Source organism: Rutidosis leptorrhynchoides, chromosome 4 (genome assembly GCF_046630445.1).
Source record: "Rutidosis leptorrhynchoides isolate AG116_Rl617_1_P2 chromosome 4, CSIRO_AGI_Rlap_v1, whole genome shotgun sequence".
Classification (NCBI taxonomy): domain Eukaryota; kingdom Viridiplantae; phylum Streptophyta; class Magnoliopsida; order Asterales; family Asteraceae; genus Rutidosis; species Rutidosis leptorrhynchoides.
Genome location: NC_092336.1, coordinates 621,354,739 through 621,375,775, shown reverse-complemented (window position 1 = coordinate 621,375,775; position 21,037 = coordinate 621,354,739). Strand labels below are relative to the sequence as shown.

Here is a 21,037-nt window from a genome sequence, read left to right as displayed (position 1 = left end):
CACTTTAAAACCCTTAGATCAACAAATGACATTAATCTACCCCTTAATCCAATGGTCCATACTCATCCTTTTTTATTATTAGGTAATAAATAAAAAAAACTTTTGATAGTGTACCTAAAATACCCTAAATCAAGAAGAAGGAAAAAAACACGGGTATAATTTAACAAAGAAGGGGTTACGAAGGTTGCATCATTCACGACACTCAGAAAAAAGAAAACCCTAATTTCATCTCCCAAATCATCGACAATTATCTAATACTCTCTAATACAATCGGTTCAAGATCATCATCTGTACATATAACAGTACGTTTTTTAATCAACGATTAGTGGATTTAATCGATTACCGATAGTTCATCGCCGTCTCTGTCAATCATTGATAAGCTCCGGTCGGTTTGCCCTTCTATGGATAAGCAGGTCAGAATTTTCAATCGCTCATAATTTACATGTATGATTTGTTGCTTTGCTCCTTCTTCAAATTCTATTTGCTTATATGGGTGATATATTATCAATTGTAGTAGGTAGAAGTAACTATTTAATAGTTGTAATGTTTGCTACATATGGTGTTCTTCTATGGCACTACTTATTTGATTTATTCATTTTTTTTAAGATCCAAACGAACATAAAAGGTACTTTCTAGGTTCTCTTTATAATTTGGCTACAATGCATTTCATGAGAAAACTAATATACTAATTGAAGAGGGTTAAAACGTTCAGCTGCTTAGTATCTATTTTTAATTTTCTTTTTATTATTATTTTTATTTATATGGGTGACATTACTCATCGAATCGTGTATAAGTTTCAGAAGAAACATGCAATGAACAAGTATGTATCTTACCGAATCACGAATTTGGTGGTAGCTGCTGTAGTGACCCGAACTTTTCCATGTTTATATATATATTAAATGAAATTGTTATTTACATGATTAAGTGTTTCCAACATGTTAAGCAATCAAACTTGTTAACACTTGATTAATTGAAATAGGTTTCATATAGACAATTGACCACCCAAGTTGACCGGTGATTCACGAACGTTAAAACTTATAAAAACTATACGATGACATATATATGGTTATATATATAGTTAACATGATTTTATTATAAGTATGTATCTCAGTAGGTATTTTAACAATGAGTTATATACTTAAAAATGAGACTATTAATTTAAGAAACTCGAAAACGATATATATAACGATTATCGTTATAACAACGTCTTACTAGGTACAAATGAATCATATTAAGATATTTATACACTTGGTTAATTATGTTAAATGATAAGTAAATATATTATTAAGTGTATTAACAATGAAATACATATGTAAAAATAAGACTACTAACTTAATGATTTCGAAACGAGACATATATGTAACAATTATCGTTGTAACGACATTTAACTGTATATATATCATACTAAGATATATTATATATCATAATATCATGATGATATAACAATTTAACATCTCATTTGTTATAATAAACAATGGGTTAACAACATTCAACAAGATCGTTAACCTAAAGGTTTCAAAACAACATTTACATGTAACGACTAACGATGACTTAACGACTCAGTTAAAATGTATATACATGTAGTGTTTTAATATGTATTCATACACTTTTGAAAGACTTCAAGACACTTATCAAAATACTTCTACTTAACAAAAATGCTTACAATTACATCCTCGTTCAGTTTCATCAACAATTCTACTCGTATGCACCCGTATTCGTACTCGTACAATACACAGCTTTTAGATGTATGTACTATTGGTATATACACTCCAATGATCAGCTCTTAGCAGCCCATGTGAGTTACCTAACACATGTGAGAACCATCATTTGGCAACTAGCATAAAATATCTCATAAAATTACAAAAATATGAGTAATCATTCATGACTTATTTACATGAAAACAAAATTACATATCCTTTATATCTAATTCATACACCAACGACCAAAAACACCTACAAACACTTTCATTCTTCAATTTTATTCATCTAATTGATCTCTCTCAAGTTCTATCTTCAAGTTCTAAGTGTTCTTCATAAATTCCAAAAGTTCTAGTTTCATAAAATCAAGAATACTTCCAAGATTGCAAGTTTACTTCCAAGTTTTCTAAATCCATTCCAAGTAATCATATAAGATCAAGAAACCTTTGTTACTTAAAGTAGGTTATCTTTCTAATAAAAGGTAATAATCATATTCAAACTTTAATTCAATTTCTATAACTATAACAATCTTATTTCGAGTGGAAATCTTACTTGAAATTGTTTTCGTGTCATGATTCTGCTTCAAGAACTTTCAAGCCATCCAAGAATCCTTTGAAGCTAGATCTATTTTTCTCATTTCCAGTAGGTTTATCTAAGGAACTTGAGGTAGTAATGATGTTCATAACATCATTCGATTCATACATATAAAGCTATCTTATTCGAAGGTTTAAACTTGTAATCACTAGAACATAGTTTAGTTAATTCTAAACTTGTTAGCAAACAAAAGTTAATCCTTCTAACTTGACTTTTAAAATCAACTAAACACATGTTCTATATCTATATGATATGCTAACTTAATGATTTAAAACCTGGAAACACGAAAAATACCGTAAAACCGGATTTACGCCGTCGTAGTAACACCGCGGGCTGTTTTGGGTTAGTTAATTAAAAACTATGATAAACTTTGATTTAAAAGTTGTTATTCTGAGAAAATGATTTTTATTATGAACATGAAACTATATCCAAAAATTATGGTTAAACTCAAAGTGGAAGTATGTTTTCTAAAATGGTCATCTAGACATCGTTCTTTCGACTGAAATGACTACCTTTACAAAAATGACTTGTAACTTATCTTTCCGACAATAAACCTATACTTTTTCTGTTTAGATTCATAAAATAGAGTTTAATATGAAACCATAGCAATTTGATTCACTCAAAACGGATTTAAAATGAAGAAGTTATGGGTAAAACAAGATTGGATAATTTTTCTCATTTTAGCTACGTGAAAATTGGTAACAAATCTATTCCAACCATAACTTAATCAACTTGTATTGTATATTATGTAATCTTGAGATACCATATACACGTATACAATGTTTCAACCTATCATGTCGACACATCTATATATATTTCGGAACAACCATAGACACTCTATATGTGAATGTTGGAGTTAGCTATACAGGGTTGAGGTTGATTCCAAAATATATATAGTTTGAGTTGTGATCAATACTGAGATACGTATACACTGGGTCGTGTATTGATTCAAGATAATATTTATCGATTTATTTCTGTACATCTAACTGTGGACAACTAGTTGTAGGTTACTAACGAGGACAGCTGACTTAATAAACTTAAAACATCAAAATATATTAAAAGTGCTGTAAATATATTTTGAACATACTTTGATATATATGTATATATTGTTATAGGTTCGTGAATCAACCAGTGGCCAAGTCTTACTTCCTGACGAAGTAAAAATCTGTGAAAGTGAGTTATAGTCCCACTTTTAAAATCTAATATTTTTGGGATGAGAATACATGCAGGTTTTATAAATGATTTACAAAATAGACACAAGTACGTGAAACTACATTCTATGGTTGAATTATCGAAATCGAATATGCCCCTTTTTATTAAGTCTGGAAATCTAAGAATTAGGGAACAGACACCCTAATTGACGCGAATCCTAAAGATAGATCTATTGGGCCTAACAAACCCCATCCAAAGTACCGGATGCTTTAGTACTTCGAAATTTATATCATATCCGAAGGGTGTCCCGGAATGATGGGGATATTCTTATATATGCATCTTGTTAATGTCGGTTACCAGGTGTTCACCATATGAATGATTTTTATCTCTATGTATGGGATGTGTATTGAAATATGAAATCTTGTGGTCTATTATTATGATTTGATATATATAGGTTAAACCTATAACTCACCAACATTTTTGTTGACGTTTTAAGCATGTTTATTCTCAGGTGATTATAAAGAGCTTCCGCTGTCACATACTTAAATAAGGACGAGATTTGGAGTCCATGCTTGTATGATATTGTGTAAAAACTGCATTCAAGAAACTTATTTTGTTGTAACATATTTGTATTGTAAACCATTATGTAATGGTCGTGTGTAAACAGGATATTTTAGATTATCATTATTTGATAATCTACGTAAAGCTTTTTAAACCTTTATTGATGAAATAAAGGTTATGGTTTGTTTTAAAATGAATGCAGTCTTTGAAAAACGTCTCATATAGAGGTCAAAACATCGCAACGAAATCAATTAATATGGAACGTTTTTAATCAATAAGAACGGGACATTTCAGTTGGTATCCGAGCGTTGGTCTTAGAGAACCAGAATTTTGCATTAGTATGTCTTATCGAGTTTGTTAGGATGCATTAGTGAGTCTGGACTTCGACCGTGTTTACTTGAAAAATGATTGCTTAACAAATTTTGTTGGAAACTATATATTTTTAACATGTGAATATTATGTGATATATTAATCTTTTAACGCGTTTGATATTATGTGATAGATGTATACCTCTAGAACAAGTCCCATTGACTCACCTAATAATAATGAAGAGTCAAATGTAAATTGGAATGATTCGTGGACTGATTCACAAGTTCCCGAAGAGGAACCGGAAGAAGAGTCGGAACAGGAAGAAGAATCGAAATCGGAAGAAGAATCGGAACCGGATGAAGAAATAGAACCGGTGGGGGAAATAATAAAAAGGTTAAGTAAAAGAAAATCCTCAACCAACCGACCAAGGTTAATTATGGTCAATGGTGTTTCCGCCAAAGAAGCAAAATATTGGGAGGATTACCAATTCTCCGATGAATCGGATTCCGACGAGAATTCCGATGATGTTATAGAAATTACCCCAACCGAATTTAAAAAGGCAAAAGAAAATAATAAGGGAAAGGGCATAAAAATAGAGAAATCTAATTCCAACCCCGATGAACTTTATATGTATCGTCAACCCCCGAAGCCCTTAAGTTGTAACAATGACCCGGGAACCTCTAAACCACCAGGTTTTTCTAAACCGTTGTGAAAAACGACAGCTTGTATTAGGGGAACATCATATATCCCTATAATCTTGGCAAAACGAACCAAAACCGAAGAAGAAGAAATGAGCGAGTCGGAATAAGATAGTTGTATTCGTGTGGTGTAATATATGTAATATAGTGTGCTTATGCTTTATGATATATGTAAAAATTGCTTGTATTAATAAGTATTTTTTTTTATGAATCTAACTCTTGTCTATTTTACAGTATAAAAACACAAAATGGATAGACAATCCAATATTTTAAGAGACCTACCTGGAGACATGATTGATGAAATCTTGTCTAGAGTCGGTCAGAATTCTTCGGCACAACTATTTACGGAGAAATCAGTTTGTAAGACATTCGAAGAACGTTCCAAGAATGTCTTGGTTTATAAGAGACTTTCGTTTGAAAGATGGGGGATATCACATTGGGAAACCCATAAGTTACGATGTGTTTACTTTGACGCATATATTGCGGGGAACCCAAATGCTATTTTACGCAACGGGTTAAGAAATTATTTTGACTCAATGTATCCGAATATAGGACTTCATGATTTAGAAAAAGCGGCTAACATGCAACATAAAGAAGCATGCTATGCTTACGGGTTAGTAATGTTCGCTTCTCACCAAAGTGAGAAAAAGAACATCGGGCTACAACTATTAAATAAAACGTTCCCACAAGTGACGGAGTCGGTAATTGGGGTAAGAAATGAGGTTTTTAGGTTATTACGAGAATGTTGGTCATTACGTAACCCTCGTCCCTTTGACGACATTACAACACGCTGTCTTATCAACGGCCATAACGGTTATGTTCCACAAGACCAAGGATGGGAAGTAGTCCTAGTAAAACCAGAATGCATGACTTGTTTCTGGACGTATGAATTACGTGTCTTTATTGCCTTTGCTGAACGACTTGTGTACTAGCTAGAATTATCTTCACAACTATCTTGTATCAAAGTTATTATGTGCTATATTTCATGCTTTATGTAAAATAAGCGGTATTGTAAGTTTGTAAAATATTGTATAAAAGTTTGAACGCGAAATATTATTATAATCAGTTTTTCATATAGAATTGTAGTAGTTGAATTGTATATTAGCTACTAAGTATGAACTTAATGGGTAGGTACTTCCCAAATTTAAACTTATAAAACGCTAATATGAAGAAAAAGCTTTTATAAATGAGTTCATATTATGCTACGAAATACTATTAACTACTCTTAATATTCTGTATGATTAACTTGTTCCATTTGACTATTTTGAAGGAAATGGCACCGACTACTCGACACACCGTGAATATGAATGAAGAGGAACTCCGTACTTATCTAGCTTCAAACATAGCCGCAGTACAGGCTGCGCTACATACCAACAATAACCTTGGATCTAGCAGTACAGGAAATCGTGTAGGATGCACCTACAAAGAATTCACTGCCTACAAACCTTTGGAATTTGATGGAACCGAAGGACCGATCGGATTGAAACGGTGGACCGAGAAGGTCGAATCGGTGTTTGCCATAAGTAAGTGTACTGAAGAGGATAAAGTGAAGTACGCTACGAATACCTTCACAGGTTCTGCGTTAACATGGTGGAATACCTATCTAGAGCAAGTGGGACAAGACGATGCGTACGCACTACTGTGGTCAGCATTCAAGCACTTGATGAACGAGAAATACCGTCCCAGAACCGAGGTCAATAAGCTCAAGACAGAACTTAGAGGGTTACGAACCCAAGGATTTGATATTACCACGTACGAAAGGCGATTCACAGAATTGTGCCTATTGTGTCCGGGAGCATTCGAAGATGAGGAAGAGAAGATCGACGCGTTTGTGAAAGGATTACCGGAAAGAATTCAAGAAGATATAAGTTCACACGAGCCCGCCTCCATACAACAGGCATGTAGAATGGCTCACAAACTAGTGAACCAGATTGAAGAAAGAATTAAAGAACAGACTGCTGAAGAGGCCAATGTGAAGCAAGTCAAAAGAAAGTGGGAGGAAAACGGTGATAAGAATCACCAATACAACAACAACAGCAATTACAACAATAATCGCAACAATTATCCCAACAATCGCAACATCAATCGTAACTACAACAAACGGCCCAACAACAACAACAACAACTACTACTACAACAATCATCCCAACAACAATAATAACCGCAACAACAACAACAATCAGAAGCAGCTATGCCAAAGGTGTGAAAAGTATCACTCGGGGTTCTGCACCAAATTTTGCAACAAGTGTAAAAGAAATGGTCATAGCGCGGCGAAGTGTGAGGTCTACGGACCAGGGGTTAATAGAACGAAAGGAACAAATGGTGTTGGAACGAGTAATGGCGGAGCAAGTAGTGTCGGAGCAAGTTATGCCAATGTAGTTTGTTATAAATGTGGAAAACCGGGCCACATTATTAGAAATTGCCCGAACCAGGAGAACACGAATGGACAAGGCCGCGGAAGAGTTTTCAATATTAATGCGGCAGAGGCACAGGAAGACCCGGAGCTTGTTACGGGTACGTTTCTTATTGACAATAAATATGCTTACGTTTTATTTGATTTGGGTGCGGATAGAAGCTATATGAGTAGAGATTTTTGTGCCAAATTAAGTTGTCCATTGATGCCTTTGGATAGTAAATTTTTACTCGAATTAGCAAATGGTAAGTTAATTTCAGCAGATAATATATGTCGGAATCGAGAAATTAAACTGGTTAGCGAAACATTTAAGATTGATTTGATACCAGTAGAGTTAGGGAGTTTTGATGTGATAATCGGTATGGACTGGTTGAAAGAAGCGAAAGCAGAGATCGTTTGTTACAAAAATGCAATTCGCATTATACGAGAAAAAGGAAAACCATTAATGGTGTACGGAGAAAAGGGCAACACGAAGCTACATCTTATTAATAATTTGAAGGCACAAAAACTAATAAGAAAAGGTTACTATCCTGTTCTAGCACACGTCGAGAAAGTACAAACTGAAGAAAAGAGCATCAATGATGTTCCCATTGCAAAAGAATTTCCCGATGTATTTCCGAAAGAATTACCGGGATTACCCCCACATCGATCCATTGAATTTCAAATAGATCTTGTACCAGGAGCTGCACCAATAGCTCGTGCTCCTTACAGACTCGCACCCAGCGAGATGAAAGAACTGCAAAGCCAATTACAAGAACTTTTAGAGCGTGGTTTCATTCGACCAAGCACATCACAGTGGGGAGCTCCTGTTTTGTTTGTTAAGAAGAAAGATGGTACATTCAGGTTGTGTATCGACTACCGAGAGTTGAACAAACTTACCATCAAGAACCGCTACCCACTACCGAGAATCGACGACTTATTTGATCAACTACAAGGCTCGTCTGTTTATTCAAAGATTGACTTACGTTCCGGGTATCATCAAATGCGGGTGAAAGAAGATGATATTCCAAAGACTGCTTTCAGAACACGTTACGGTCATTACGAGTTTATGGTCATGCCGTTTGGTTTAACTAATGCACCAGCTGTGTTCATGGACCTTATGAACCGAGTGTGTGGACCATACCTTGACAAGTTTGTCATTGTTTTCATTGATGACATACTTATTTACTCAAAGAATGACCAAGAACACGGTGAACATTTGAGAAAGGTGTTAGAAGTATTGAGGAATGAAGAATTGTATGCTAAGTTTTCAAAGTGTGCATTTTGGTTGGAAGAAGTTCAATTCCTCGGTCACATAGTGAACAAAGAAGGTATTAAGGTGGATCCGGCAAAGATAGAAACTGTTGAAAAGTGGGAAACCCAGAAAACTCCGAAACACATACGCCAGTTTTTAGGACTAGCTGGTTACTACAGAAGGTTCATCCAAGACTTTTCCAGAATAGCAAAACCCTTGACTGCATTAACGCATAAAGGGAAGAAATTTGAATGGAATGATGAACAAGAGAAAGCGTTTCAGTTATTGAAGAAAAAGCTAACTACGGCACCTATATTGTCATTGTCTGAAGGGAATGATGATTTTGTGATTTATTGTGACGCATCAAAGCAAGGTCTCGGTTGTGTATTAATGCAACGAACGAAGGTGATTGCTTATGCGTCTAGACAATTGAAGATTCAAACAAAATTATACGACGCATGATTTGGAATTAGGCGCGGTTGTTTTTGCATTAAAGACTTGGAGGCACTACTTATATGGGGTCAAAAGTATTATATATACCAACCACAAAAGTCTTCAACACATATTTAATCAGAAACAACTGAATATGAGGCAGCGTAGGTGGATTGAATTATTGAATGATTACGACTTTGAGATTCGTTACCACCCGGGGAAGGCAAATGTGGTAGCCGATGCCTTGAGCAGGAAGGACAGAGAACCCATTCGAGTAAAATATATGAATATAATGATTCATAATAACCTTACTACTCAAATAAAGGAGGCGCAACAAGGAGTTTTAAAAGAGGGAAATTTAAAGGATGAAATACCCAAAGGATCGGAGAAGCATCTTAATATTCGGGAAGACGGAACCCGGTATAGGGCTGAAAGGATTTGGGTACCAAAATTTGGAGATATGAGAGAAATGGTACTTAGAGAAGCTCATAAAACCAGATACTCAATACATCCTGGAACGGGGAAGATGTACAAGGATCTCAAGAAACATTTTTGGGGGCCGGGTATGAAAGCCGATGTTGCTAAATACGTAGGAGAATGTTTGACGTGTTCTAAGGTCAAAGCTGAGCATCAGAAACCATCAGGTCTACTTCAACAACCCGAAATCCCAGAATGGAAATGGGAAAACATTACCATGGATTTCATCACTAAATTGCCAAGGACTGCAAGTGGTTTTGATACTATTTGGGTAATAGTTGATCATCTCACCAAATCAGCACACTTCCTGCCAATAAGAGAAGATGACTAGATGGAGAAGTTAGCACGACTGTAATTGAAGGAAGTCGTCTCCAGACATGGAATACCAATCTCTATTATCTCTGATAGGGATGGCAGATTTATTTCAAGATTCTGGCAGACATTACAGCAAGCATTGGGAACTCGTCTAGACATGAGTACTGCCTATCATCCACAAACAGATGGGCAGAGCAAAAGGATGATACAAACGCTTGAAGACATGCTACGAGCTTGTGTTATTGATTTCGGAAACAGTTGGGATCGACATCTACCGTTAGCAGAATTTTCCTACAACAACAGCTACCATTCAAGCATTGAGATGACGCCGTTTGAAGCACTTTATGGTAGAAAGTGCAGGTCTCCGATTTGTTGGAGTGAAGTGGGGGATAGACAGATTATGGGTCCGGAGATAATACAAGAAACTACCGAGAAAATCATCCAAATTCAACAAAGATTGAAAACCGCCCAGAGTCGACAAAAGAGCTACGCGGACAGTAAAAGAAAAGATGTAGAGTTTGAAATTGGAGAAATGGTCATGCTTAAGGTTTCACCTTGGAAAGGCGTTGTTCGATTTGGTAAACGGGGGAAACTAAATCCAAGGTACATTGGATCATTCAAGATTATAGATCGTGTCGGACCAGTAGCTTACCAACTGGAGCTACCTCAACAACTCGCGGCTGTACATAACACTTTCCACGTCTCAAATTTGAAGAAATGTTTTTCTAAAGAAGATCTCACTATTCCGTTGGACGCAATCCAAATCAATGAAAAACTTCAATTCATTGAAGAACCCGTCGAAATAATGGATCGTGAGGTTAAGAGACTTAAACAAAACAAGATACCGATTGTTAAGGTTCGATGGAATGCTCGTAGAGGACCCGAGTTCACCTGGGAGCGTGAAGATCAGATGAAGAAGAAATACCCGCATTTATTTCCTGAAGATACGTCAACACCTCCAACTGCTTAAAATTTCGGGACGAAATTTATTTAACGGGTAGGTACTGTAGTGACCCGAACTTTTCCATGTTTATATATATATTAAATGAAATTTTTATTTACATGATTAAGTGTTTCCAACATGTTAAACAATCAAACTTGTTAAGACTTGATTAATTGAAATAGGTTTCATATAGACAATTGACCACCCAAGTTGACCGGTGATTCACGAACGTTAAAACTTGTAAAAACTATACGATGACATATATATGGTTATATATATAGTTAACATGATTTTATTATAAGTATGTATCTCATTAGGTATTTTAACAATGAGTTATATACATAAAAATGAGACTATTAATTTAAGAAACTCGAAAACGATATATATAACGATTATCGTTATAACAACGTCTTACTAGGTACATATGAATCATATTAAGATATTTATACACTTGGTTAATTATGTTAAATGATAAGTAAATATATTATTAAGTGTATTAACAATGAAATACATATGTAAAAATAAGACTACTAACTTAATGATTTCGAAACGAGACATATATGTAACAATTATCGTTGTAACGACATTTAACTGTATATATATCATACTAAGATATATTATATATCATAATATCATGATAATATAACAATTTAACATCTCATTTGTTATAATAAATAATGGGTTAACAACATTCAACAAGATCGTTAACCTAAAGGTTTCAAAACAACATTTACATGTAACGACTAACGATGACTTAACGACTCAGTTAAAATGTATATACATGTAGTGTTTTAATATGTATTCATACACTTTTGAAAGACTTCAAGACACTTATCAAAATACTTCTACTTAACAAAAATGCTTACAATTACATCCTCGTTCAGTTTCATCAACAATTCTACTCGTATGCACCCGTATTCGTACTCGTACAATACACAGCTTTTAGATGTATGTACTATTGGTATATACACTCCAATGATCAGCTCTTAGCAGCCCATGTGAGTCACCTAACACATGTGGGAACCATCATTTGGCAACTAGCATAAAATATCTCATAAAATTACAAAAATATGAGTAATCATTCATGACTTATTTACATGAAAACAAAATTACATATCCTTTATATCTAATTCATACACCAACGACCAAAAACACATACAAACACTTTCATTCTTCAATTTTATTCATCTAATTGATCTCTCTCAAGTTCTATCTTCAAGTTCTAAGTGTTCTTCATAAATTCCAAAAGTTCTAGTTTCATAAAATCAAGAATACTTCCAAGATTGCAAGTTTACTTCCAAGTTTTCTAAATCCATTCCAAGTAATCATCCAAGATCAAGAAACCTTTGTTACTAACAGTAGGTTATCTTTCTAATAGAAGGTAATAATCATATTCAAACTTTAATTCAATTTCTATAACTATAACAATCTTATTTCGAGTGAAAATCTTACTTGAAATTGTTTTCGTGTCATGATTCTGCTTCAAGAACTTTCAAACCATCCAAGGATCCTTTGAAGCTAGATCTATTTTTCTCATTTCCAGTAGGTTTATCCAAGGAACTTGAGGTAGTAATGATGTTCATAACATCATTCGATTCATACATATAAAGCTATCTTATTCGAAGGTTTAAACTTGTAATCACTAGAACATAGTTTAGTTAATTCTAAACTTGTTCGCAAACAAAAGTTAATCCTTCTAACTTGACTTTTAAAATCAACTAAACACATGTTCTATATCTATATGATATGCTAACTTAATGATTTAAAACCTGGAAACACGAAAAACACCGTAAAACCGAATTTACGCCGTCGTAGTAACACCGCGGGCTGTTTTGGGTTAGTTAATTAAAAACTATGATAAACTTTGATTTAAAAGTTGTTATTTTGAGAAAATGATTTTTATTATGAACATGAAACTATATCCAAAAATTATGGTTAAACTCAAAGTGGAAGTATGTTTTCTAAAATGGTTATCTAGACGTCGTTCTTTCGACTGAAATGACTACCTTTACAAAAACGACTTGTAACTTATTTTTCCGACTATAAACCTATACTTTTTCTGTTTAGATTCATAAAATAGAGTTCAATATGAAACCATAGCAATTTGATTCACTCAAAACGGATTTAAAATGAAGAAGTTATGGGTAAAACAAGATTGGATAATTTTTCTCATTTTAGCTACGTGAAAATTGGTAACAAATCTATTCCAACCATAACTTAATCAACTTGTATTGTATATTATGTAATCTTGAGATACCATTGACACGTATACAATGTTTCGACCTATCATGTCGACACATCTATATATATTTCGGAACAACCATAGACACTCTATATGTGAATGTTGGAGTTAGCTATACAGGGTTGAGGTTGATTCCAAAATATATATAGTTTGAGTTGTGATCAATACTGAGATACGTATACACTGGGTCATGGATTGATTCAAGATAATATTTATCGATTTATTTCTGTACATCTAACTGTGGACAACTAGTTGTAGGTTACTAACGAAGACAGCTGACTTAATAAACTTAAAACATCAAAGTATATTAAAAGTGTTGTAAATATATTTTGAACATACTTTGATATATATGTATATATTGTTATAGGTTCGTGAATCAACCAGTGGCCAAGTCTTACTTCCCGACGAAGTAAAAATCTGTGAAAGTGAGTTATAGTCCCACTTTTAAAATCTAATATTTTTGGGATGAGAATACATGCAGGTTTTATAAATGATTTACAAAATAGACACAAGTACGTGAAACTACATTCTATGGTTGAATTATCGAAATCGAATATGCTCCTTTTTATTAAGTCTGGTAATCTAAGAATTAGGGAACAGACACCCTAATTGACGCGAATCCTAAAGATAGATCTATTGGGCCTAACAAACCCCATCCAAAGTACCGGATGCTTTAGTACTTCGAAATTTATATCATATCCGAAGGGTGTCCCGGAATGATGGGGATATTCTTATATATGCATCTTGTTAATGTCGGTTACCAGGTGTTCACCATATGAATGATTTTTATCTCTATGTATGGGATGTGTATTGAAATATGAAATCTTGTGGTCTATTATTATGATTTGATATATATAGGTTAAACCTATAACTCACCAACATTTTTGTTGACGTTTTAAGCATGTTTATTCTCAGGTGATTATTAAGAGCTTCCGCTGTCGCATACTTAAATAAGGACGAGATTTGGAGTCCATGCTTGTATGATATTATGTAAAAACTGCATTCAAGAAACTTATTTTGTTGTAACATATTTGTATTGTAAACCATTATGTAATGGTCGTGTGTAAACAGGATATTTTAGATTATCATTATTTGATAATCTACGTAAAGCTTTTTAAACCTTTATTGATGAAATAAAGGTTATGGTTTGTTTTAAAATGAATGCAGTCTTTGAAAAACGTCTCATATAGAGGTCAAAACCTCGCAACGAAATCAATTAATATGGAACGTTTTTAATCAATAAGAACGGGACATTTCAGCTGCAACACTTAAAACTGATTATGTTTGTTGTAGCTACTTGTATTATGTTTGAAAATATATTACGACAACGTATACTCAATTAGGGGAAAAAAATAGTTTTAATGGTGTCTCGTGGTTGAAGGGGGCGTTAAACTCATTGCCAATTGAACCAATTCGCTTTAAGGAATCATACACAAATGGATTTTTGAAAGAAATTTCAGGTTCAGATTTTACTCCACTTTGTTGCATTCATCATTTTAGTTATATTTGTTGTTGTAAGTGCATATTATGATCACATGTATTGCTAATATCGAAAAATCAGTTGAACTTTTAACATTGAAAAAAACTCATGCTTGGCTTAGAAAAAAAGTTATAGGTAATTTAATTAATGCTTATTATTATCTTTATCGATTATTCAGATGATGGAGCTTCTGACTTACTAGCTAAGTCTGGGGTGTCTGTTTGGTTGGGTTGACTTTGGCTCTCATAAGAGGTTTAAGATTGTGGTTAGCATCAGAGGGGACAGTATTTGTGGCTCATTTAGGAGAAACATTGTGAGTATCTTCAAAATTGCAAGAGGTGATAATCCTTGTTGAGACTAACTATATAGACACAATTAACAGCTTTATGTGATAAAATGAGTCAATTCAAAGTTTGTTTTATTTCTAATGGGTCACACGGGTCAAATTAGAAAGGGAACACATCCAATAAATTAAGAGCGACTAACAGAACAATCAAGTGCTCATTACCTCATTACTGCATTACTTAAAAATTTGAATAATATTTATCTGATCTTTTAAATATAAATTACAATTACAATGTTAGTAGCACACTAGCACATGCTAACTCTTATTTTTCAAGTAAAAATTAAGATAAAATATTTGTTAACATTTTTGCTTTCATTTCAGCAAGCTTGTTTTATCGATCAATGGAAGTAACGAGCAAATCTGCGATCAGTTAATGGAAGTAGCACTTGCTGGTTACATTCGAGGATTTCATTCCGAGGTATTAATATTAAGTTTTGCATTAGTTTTCCAATTTTATACAATGGTTTTGGCCTGCAACGAATAAAATGGGATGAAGGTCATCCAAAATGTATTAATGCAGCCTAAATTGTTTGATATTTAAAATTTTTAGAATGTCTCTATAATAACATATGTTTTGTAATCATGTTAATGCATTAATACTAATATCAATCACAAAAGGAAAATGAATAAACAATGTTTTCGGGTCAAGCAGGCCGGACTCGGCCCTTGTTAACCCGCATTAAAGACAACTCATTTGACATGTTTGTTCTATTTATGTACTTATGCTTGCAAGATTTACAACAATATCCTTCAGCTGATGCACAAATACTCGACCAAGACAAGTCAATTGTGGAAGTTTCCTTGAAGTTAACAGCATATAGCTCTCAAAGGTGATGATTAATAAAGTTTTTGTTGTTGTACAGCATACAGCATATGCATTTATTAATCATCAATTGTGGAAGTCTATTGTTATTGTACTCCCTGTAATTTTTGTTTAAAGTTTTTGTTGCATGGCCCAACCTTGATATGCATACTGATAAGATTATGAATTTGTAATAGAATATAACAGATTATACTTTATACGTATAAAGCAAATAAGAACAATGGAAATAGAATGAGTAATGATGAAGAACTTTATTCATATGCATGAAAAAGATACAATCGGTACAGATCCAATCTATTGGAATCTTACTGCCTCAAGCCCATTGGCTGAATTCTAACAGAACCGTAAAACAAGGAATGCCATATTCTCTCACTATGCCATCCTATATATTATTCATTTGCAAAAGTAAATATCTAGGTGAATGAATCTTGACCCTCCATCTCATTCATTCTTGCTTCCCTCCTTTGATAGACTCTCCATTGTGTGGGCTTCGGTTGGACATCTTTAGGCTGCAAGATAAAGGTAGTGGGCTGCTCCTTATCACATACTATTCTCTTTTCTTTGTATACGATGTACATATCTTACTCTTATTCTTTTTATTAGATCGATGCCTTTCAAGAAACATAATCTTTTATTAATCTTGATTTTTTGTAGATCCAATCAACTTTTGCAAAAATTTATAATAATTGGTTTGGAGAGCATTAATAAATAACAAAATGCATTGTAGCCAAATTTTAAAGAGAAACCTAGAAAGTGTAAAAAATGGTAAAACAGGTTTTAACCCTCAAATGCAGACTGAAGCCCTCATTTTCACTCAAAAACATTTCCAGAAATGCTCTCATCTAGAGACAGAGAAGGGTTAGTGACAGAAAGTGGAAGGAAATTGTGAGAAAGGAGCAATTTCTACCGAAAAGGCGTGGGATCTTTTTCTTGCAAGCTAGGACTTCCATCTTATACTTATGGTAAGCCTTATATCCGAATTTTATGCCTTTATTGTCTATTGATAATTGATCGGTTGATTTATAAGAATATATGTTTCTCTTGGAGTCTTTGAAAGAACCATTCGGCTTTTAAGCACTAAACATGCTTTTTTGCTTCTTTTGAAAAGCAATATCAATAATTAAAAAGATCAATGTAGCATACAGGAATTAAAAAAATTAGGGTAAATAATGATCACGTGGATGCTTTTGAAAATCCAAGTGTTACGGTTCAAGAGTTAAACTAACTATACATATTGTGATTTTTAAGCTTAAAAGAACTTGGCAATGAGATGTGAGTCTTCTAGACCAGTATGAACTATGCGTTATGTGTATTTTTACTTTTCCTCTGTTGAATTACTGCAAGTAAACATGTTTTGTATGTTTCTGTATGATATTTATATGACCAGTACAAGAAAAGAAAAAAGGTCTGCTTCTTGCGCGAGTTCAAGTGGCACTAGCAAAAGAGGGATACGATGCCAAGGAAATTTTCGTGCTGGCAGGTACTCAGTTTTACCTTAAAGTTCTATATTTTATACAGGTATAGTGTATCAGTTAGGTGAGCATGTTAAAACTAGTTGACATCTAACCCTGTTAAGTGATAATTTAATATCCTTAATCAACAGTTTAAGCATGAAAAAACATATTGACATTTTTTGATCAATTGATTCGTTAAAGATAAAACCTAGGTTTACTTACATGGCTGGAGGAGCATGTGTGGTCGAGTCTTTGTTGGAAATGTGATGATTAATAAATGCATATGCAGAGACAAGTTCAACTTCTATAGTCTCTGTAGTCATATCATATTCGGCAAATTCAAATTAGAGGTATTTCATTCGCGTACTTAAATACAATTATGATAATGAATATGGTTTAAACCATGCTACTCCAATTTAAGGGGCATTGTGGTTGGTGGGTGAAACCTCTTTTTCAAAAACTCCTGGGTTATATTCAATTGTGCAAACAGGTCGAAGTATCATCCTTCTCGGAGTTCATTTCGCATATTCATTCAACAAGCAGATTGGGAGTGGAGTTGAAACATCATATTGGGATGAACCTTGGAAGTTTATATTCATTCGCAAATTCATTTAGTAAGCAGGTTCAACTTCTATAGTCTCTAATCGATGCGAACATGCTGCAGGGGGCTGCTGGAAATAGTCTTTTCAGAATAATATAATGTCTAAAAAAGTCAAAGTTTTTGTATGGCGCACCAAGCAAAAAAGAATTCTCGTTCGTGTGGAACTCGACAAGCGTGGTAAAAACTTGAATTCCATTCGGCATTCAACATGTGATGAAGACTTGGAGACAACGAAACATGCGATTTTCAAGTGTAAGCAACCTAAGGATGTGTGGGATGATGGGGATTTATGAGTTCCTCTATCCTATTATTTGAGGAAAGCATTCGTTGGAAAAAAATAATCGATGTTTTTCAACATTTGGTAAAACAATATGGCATGCACTCGAATCCATTACAGGTTATGTGATATGGATTAACAGAAACTCGGAAGTATTCAAGAATAAGCAATGGAATGGACCGGTTGTCCTTAACGAGATCCATGTGAGAACCTTCGAGTGGATATCGAATTGAACAAATCATGCTAAATTAGAGTGGCATGTGTGGTTGTTGAATCCAAGTTCATATTGTGATCAGTAGAGGTGTGTTAAAGTTGGGTTGCCATCTCTACAACTTAAAGTTAATAGCTCTTGCCGATGGTATCTATTCTTGGTGAGCCCTCATGTTACAATAGTGTTGTATGGTGTTCGTGTTGTCTGGATATATGTAATCTGAGTATGCTTTCGTGCATACTTATTGTATCCTCAAGTTGTTTTTTAATAAAAATACTATTGCTCGCCTTTAAAAAAAATTATGTTCGTGATTTTTTTACTACATATATTTATTACTTTTGAAATTCTGATGCTCATCTTTCTTTCATGTGTTTTTAAGTACACAAATTAATTTGTCTCAAACTACTTATACAGTATAGAGATTTTATTACATTATTAGATGCTCCAGGTTAGTTACATCGTTATTAATTTTTTTTTTAATCTAGCGAATTCGCGGGTATTTAACGAATGTGGGAAACTATAACGAATAATTGACAAAACTAACAAAAATCTTTCATTATCGTCACCTGCAACTTTATATGTCAAACTCTAGCATTTACAAACCGTTACTTATTACTACTTTTGAAGTTAAGTCGATTACTTTAATTTAAACAAGATTCTTTTTATATATTTTACACATTTGAACGTGTTTATTTGCGTTAACATGGTTAAATATTGTCTTAAGAAATCATCATTCTATTAAACCCGCGAAATCGCGGGTCTTTAACTAGTTTGTTAATTGTAATAGGGATAAGCCAATAAAAGTCGTATTATTGGATTTCAAATTCATATGTAGTATGATATGATATGATACAATTGTAACACGATTAGATCTTCTGATATATTTTAATTTGAATTCACGTTCTTTTCCAAAAATAAAAGTTTAATTGGTTTATACAAATTGAATAATGTTTTACTAGGGCATCAATATTGCGAGAAGAATAAAGGACAATCGAATATCACAGAGAATTAATCAAACTCGAGTTTATCCGAAGTCTTTTGGTAAGGCCTATAGTCTATAGTTTACAAGTATTTCGACATTCCATATAGACTGAACTGAATTATCAAAACATTACATATTGATCGAACCAAATGCTAATTATGTATGGAACTTACATATGTTTAAGAAGAAAAAAAAAATGAAACTGATCAAAACGAATACTCTCCGTATTTCATTATAGATTGTTCTTCGTTGATTATTTTTGTAAATTTCTAAAAAGATATACAAAATTTATGTACATTTTTTGTAATATTTAACTAGTAAAATAACCCGTGGAACCACAAGTTTGTTTAAACGCAACAGTTTAATGATATGTTTTAGGTATTAAGTGTTTGTCAGTACTAAAGTCATTTAGTTTAATGAACCGTGGAACTAAGGATTCCGATTAAGAAACTTGTCGTTTTTACAAACATAACGATATACTTAATTTGGTCATAATAAAGAACTACATTTATTCTCCCACCAGCCTCTTCCAATTTTCATCACAATTACTATTTTCTTTGTTATAAAAGCCTACATTACAACCTTTTATTGAGACATGTATTTCGCATACATATGTAACGTAATTAATCCCGTAAAAAATATATTTGAATAATAATAATAATATAATAATAATAATAATTATAATTATAATGTTTGCTTTAAAAATGAGAATTTATATGTTTAATAATAATTGGTACATATGGTAATGAGAGTGTTTTATTATAAGTTTGTACATAATGTTTCAAATATTGTACATATGATTATGGATGTGTTTTTACCATAAAGTTGTACATAATGTTTCAAATATTGTACATATGGCCATGAGGTGTTTTATTATAAGCAAGGTTGTAAAAGTTGCGAGTCGGGGACGCATCGGTTGAGACCTAAAAAGGACACGTCGGCCGAGTTGGCGACGAATCGGGGACACGTCGGACATTGACCAACGTTGACTTTATTCATAAATTCTTAATTTTTATTATATATATACAAAAAATAGTTGATTGTATACCATATAAATTTCTTAAATAAGAACTTGAATTTATAAACAATCAAACTTCAAACTCAATTAATGTTACTAAGTACTTAATCGGTAAGGACACGGAGAAAAGAGTGGCCCAAAAATAAAAATAAACCCTAATTTTAAAACATATAAGATCTTGACGAAAATTTGACTGATTTTGATCGACTTTGACAAACTTTGACCAACTTTGACCGAATTCTTAGATTTGGCCATCTTTTGAGTCGTTTTAAGAAAAAACGGGACGGAGAACCCAAAAAAATGCTGCATCGGCCTACGCGTCGGCAAAATCGGCCGACGTTTACAACACTGATTATAAGGTTGTACATAATGCTTCATATATTATAAAATTAAATATGTTAATATTTTATAAAATACAATTAATTATTTTAATGACATCATTATGGGAGGTTTAGATTTTTTTAATTTTTTTAAGCTTGAAAAACCTTATTTATGACATCATTATTTTAGAGACTTATATTATATTATAGATAGATTTTTGTAAATGTCTTACATAGTGCTTGTCAAATGTCAATTGATGTAGAACTCTATAAGTAATGATAAACCTGTTACGATATGGATGGATTCTCATTTTGTACGAATGCAAATGAATAGAGATGATTGATAACCTTGCACCGTAAAATTATGAATTATTAATTACTATTTCACCTACTCTATAATTGATTGTGAAAACGAATAATGTACAATTAACTTTTAGTATTATAAATACCCACTCAATT

At 33.2% G+C, this 21,037-nt stretch overlaps 1 long non-coding RNA gene across 5 annotated transcripts; it reads left to right on the top strand.

Moving 5' to 3' along the window:
• Window positions 1-164: 164 nt before the first annotated feature.
• LOC139904138 (uncharacterized) lies at window positions 165-18,577 on the top strand. 5 transcript variants are annotated; one of them, XR_011778676.1, is made up of 9 exons: window positions 165-413; window positions 14,448-14,526; window positions 14,725-14,884; window positions 15,214-15,310; window positions 15,626-15,722; window positions 16,187-16,237; window positions 16,546-16,677; window positions 17,103-17,195; window positions 17,382-18,576. It is a non-coding gene; the product is annotated as an uncharacterized lncRNA (long non-coding RNA). The 5 variants fall into 5 exon arrangements; XR_011778675.1 differs by having other exon boundaries at window positions 17,371-18,576; XR_011778674.1 differs by having other exon boundaries at window positions 17,103-17,519; window positions 17,660-18,576.
• Window positions 18,578-21,037: the final 2,460 nt, after the last annotated feature.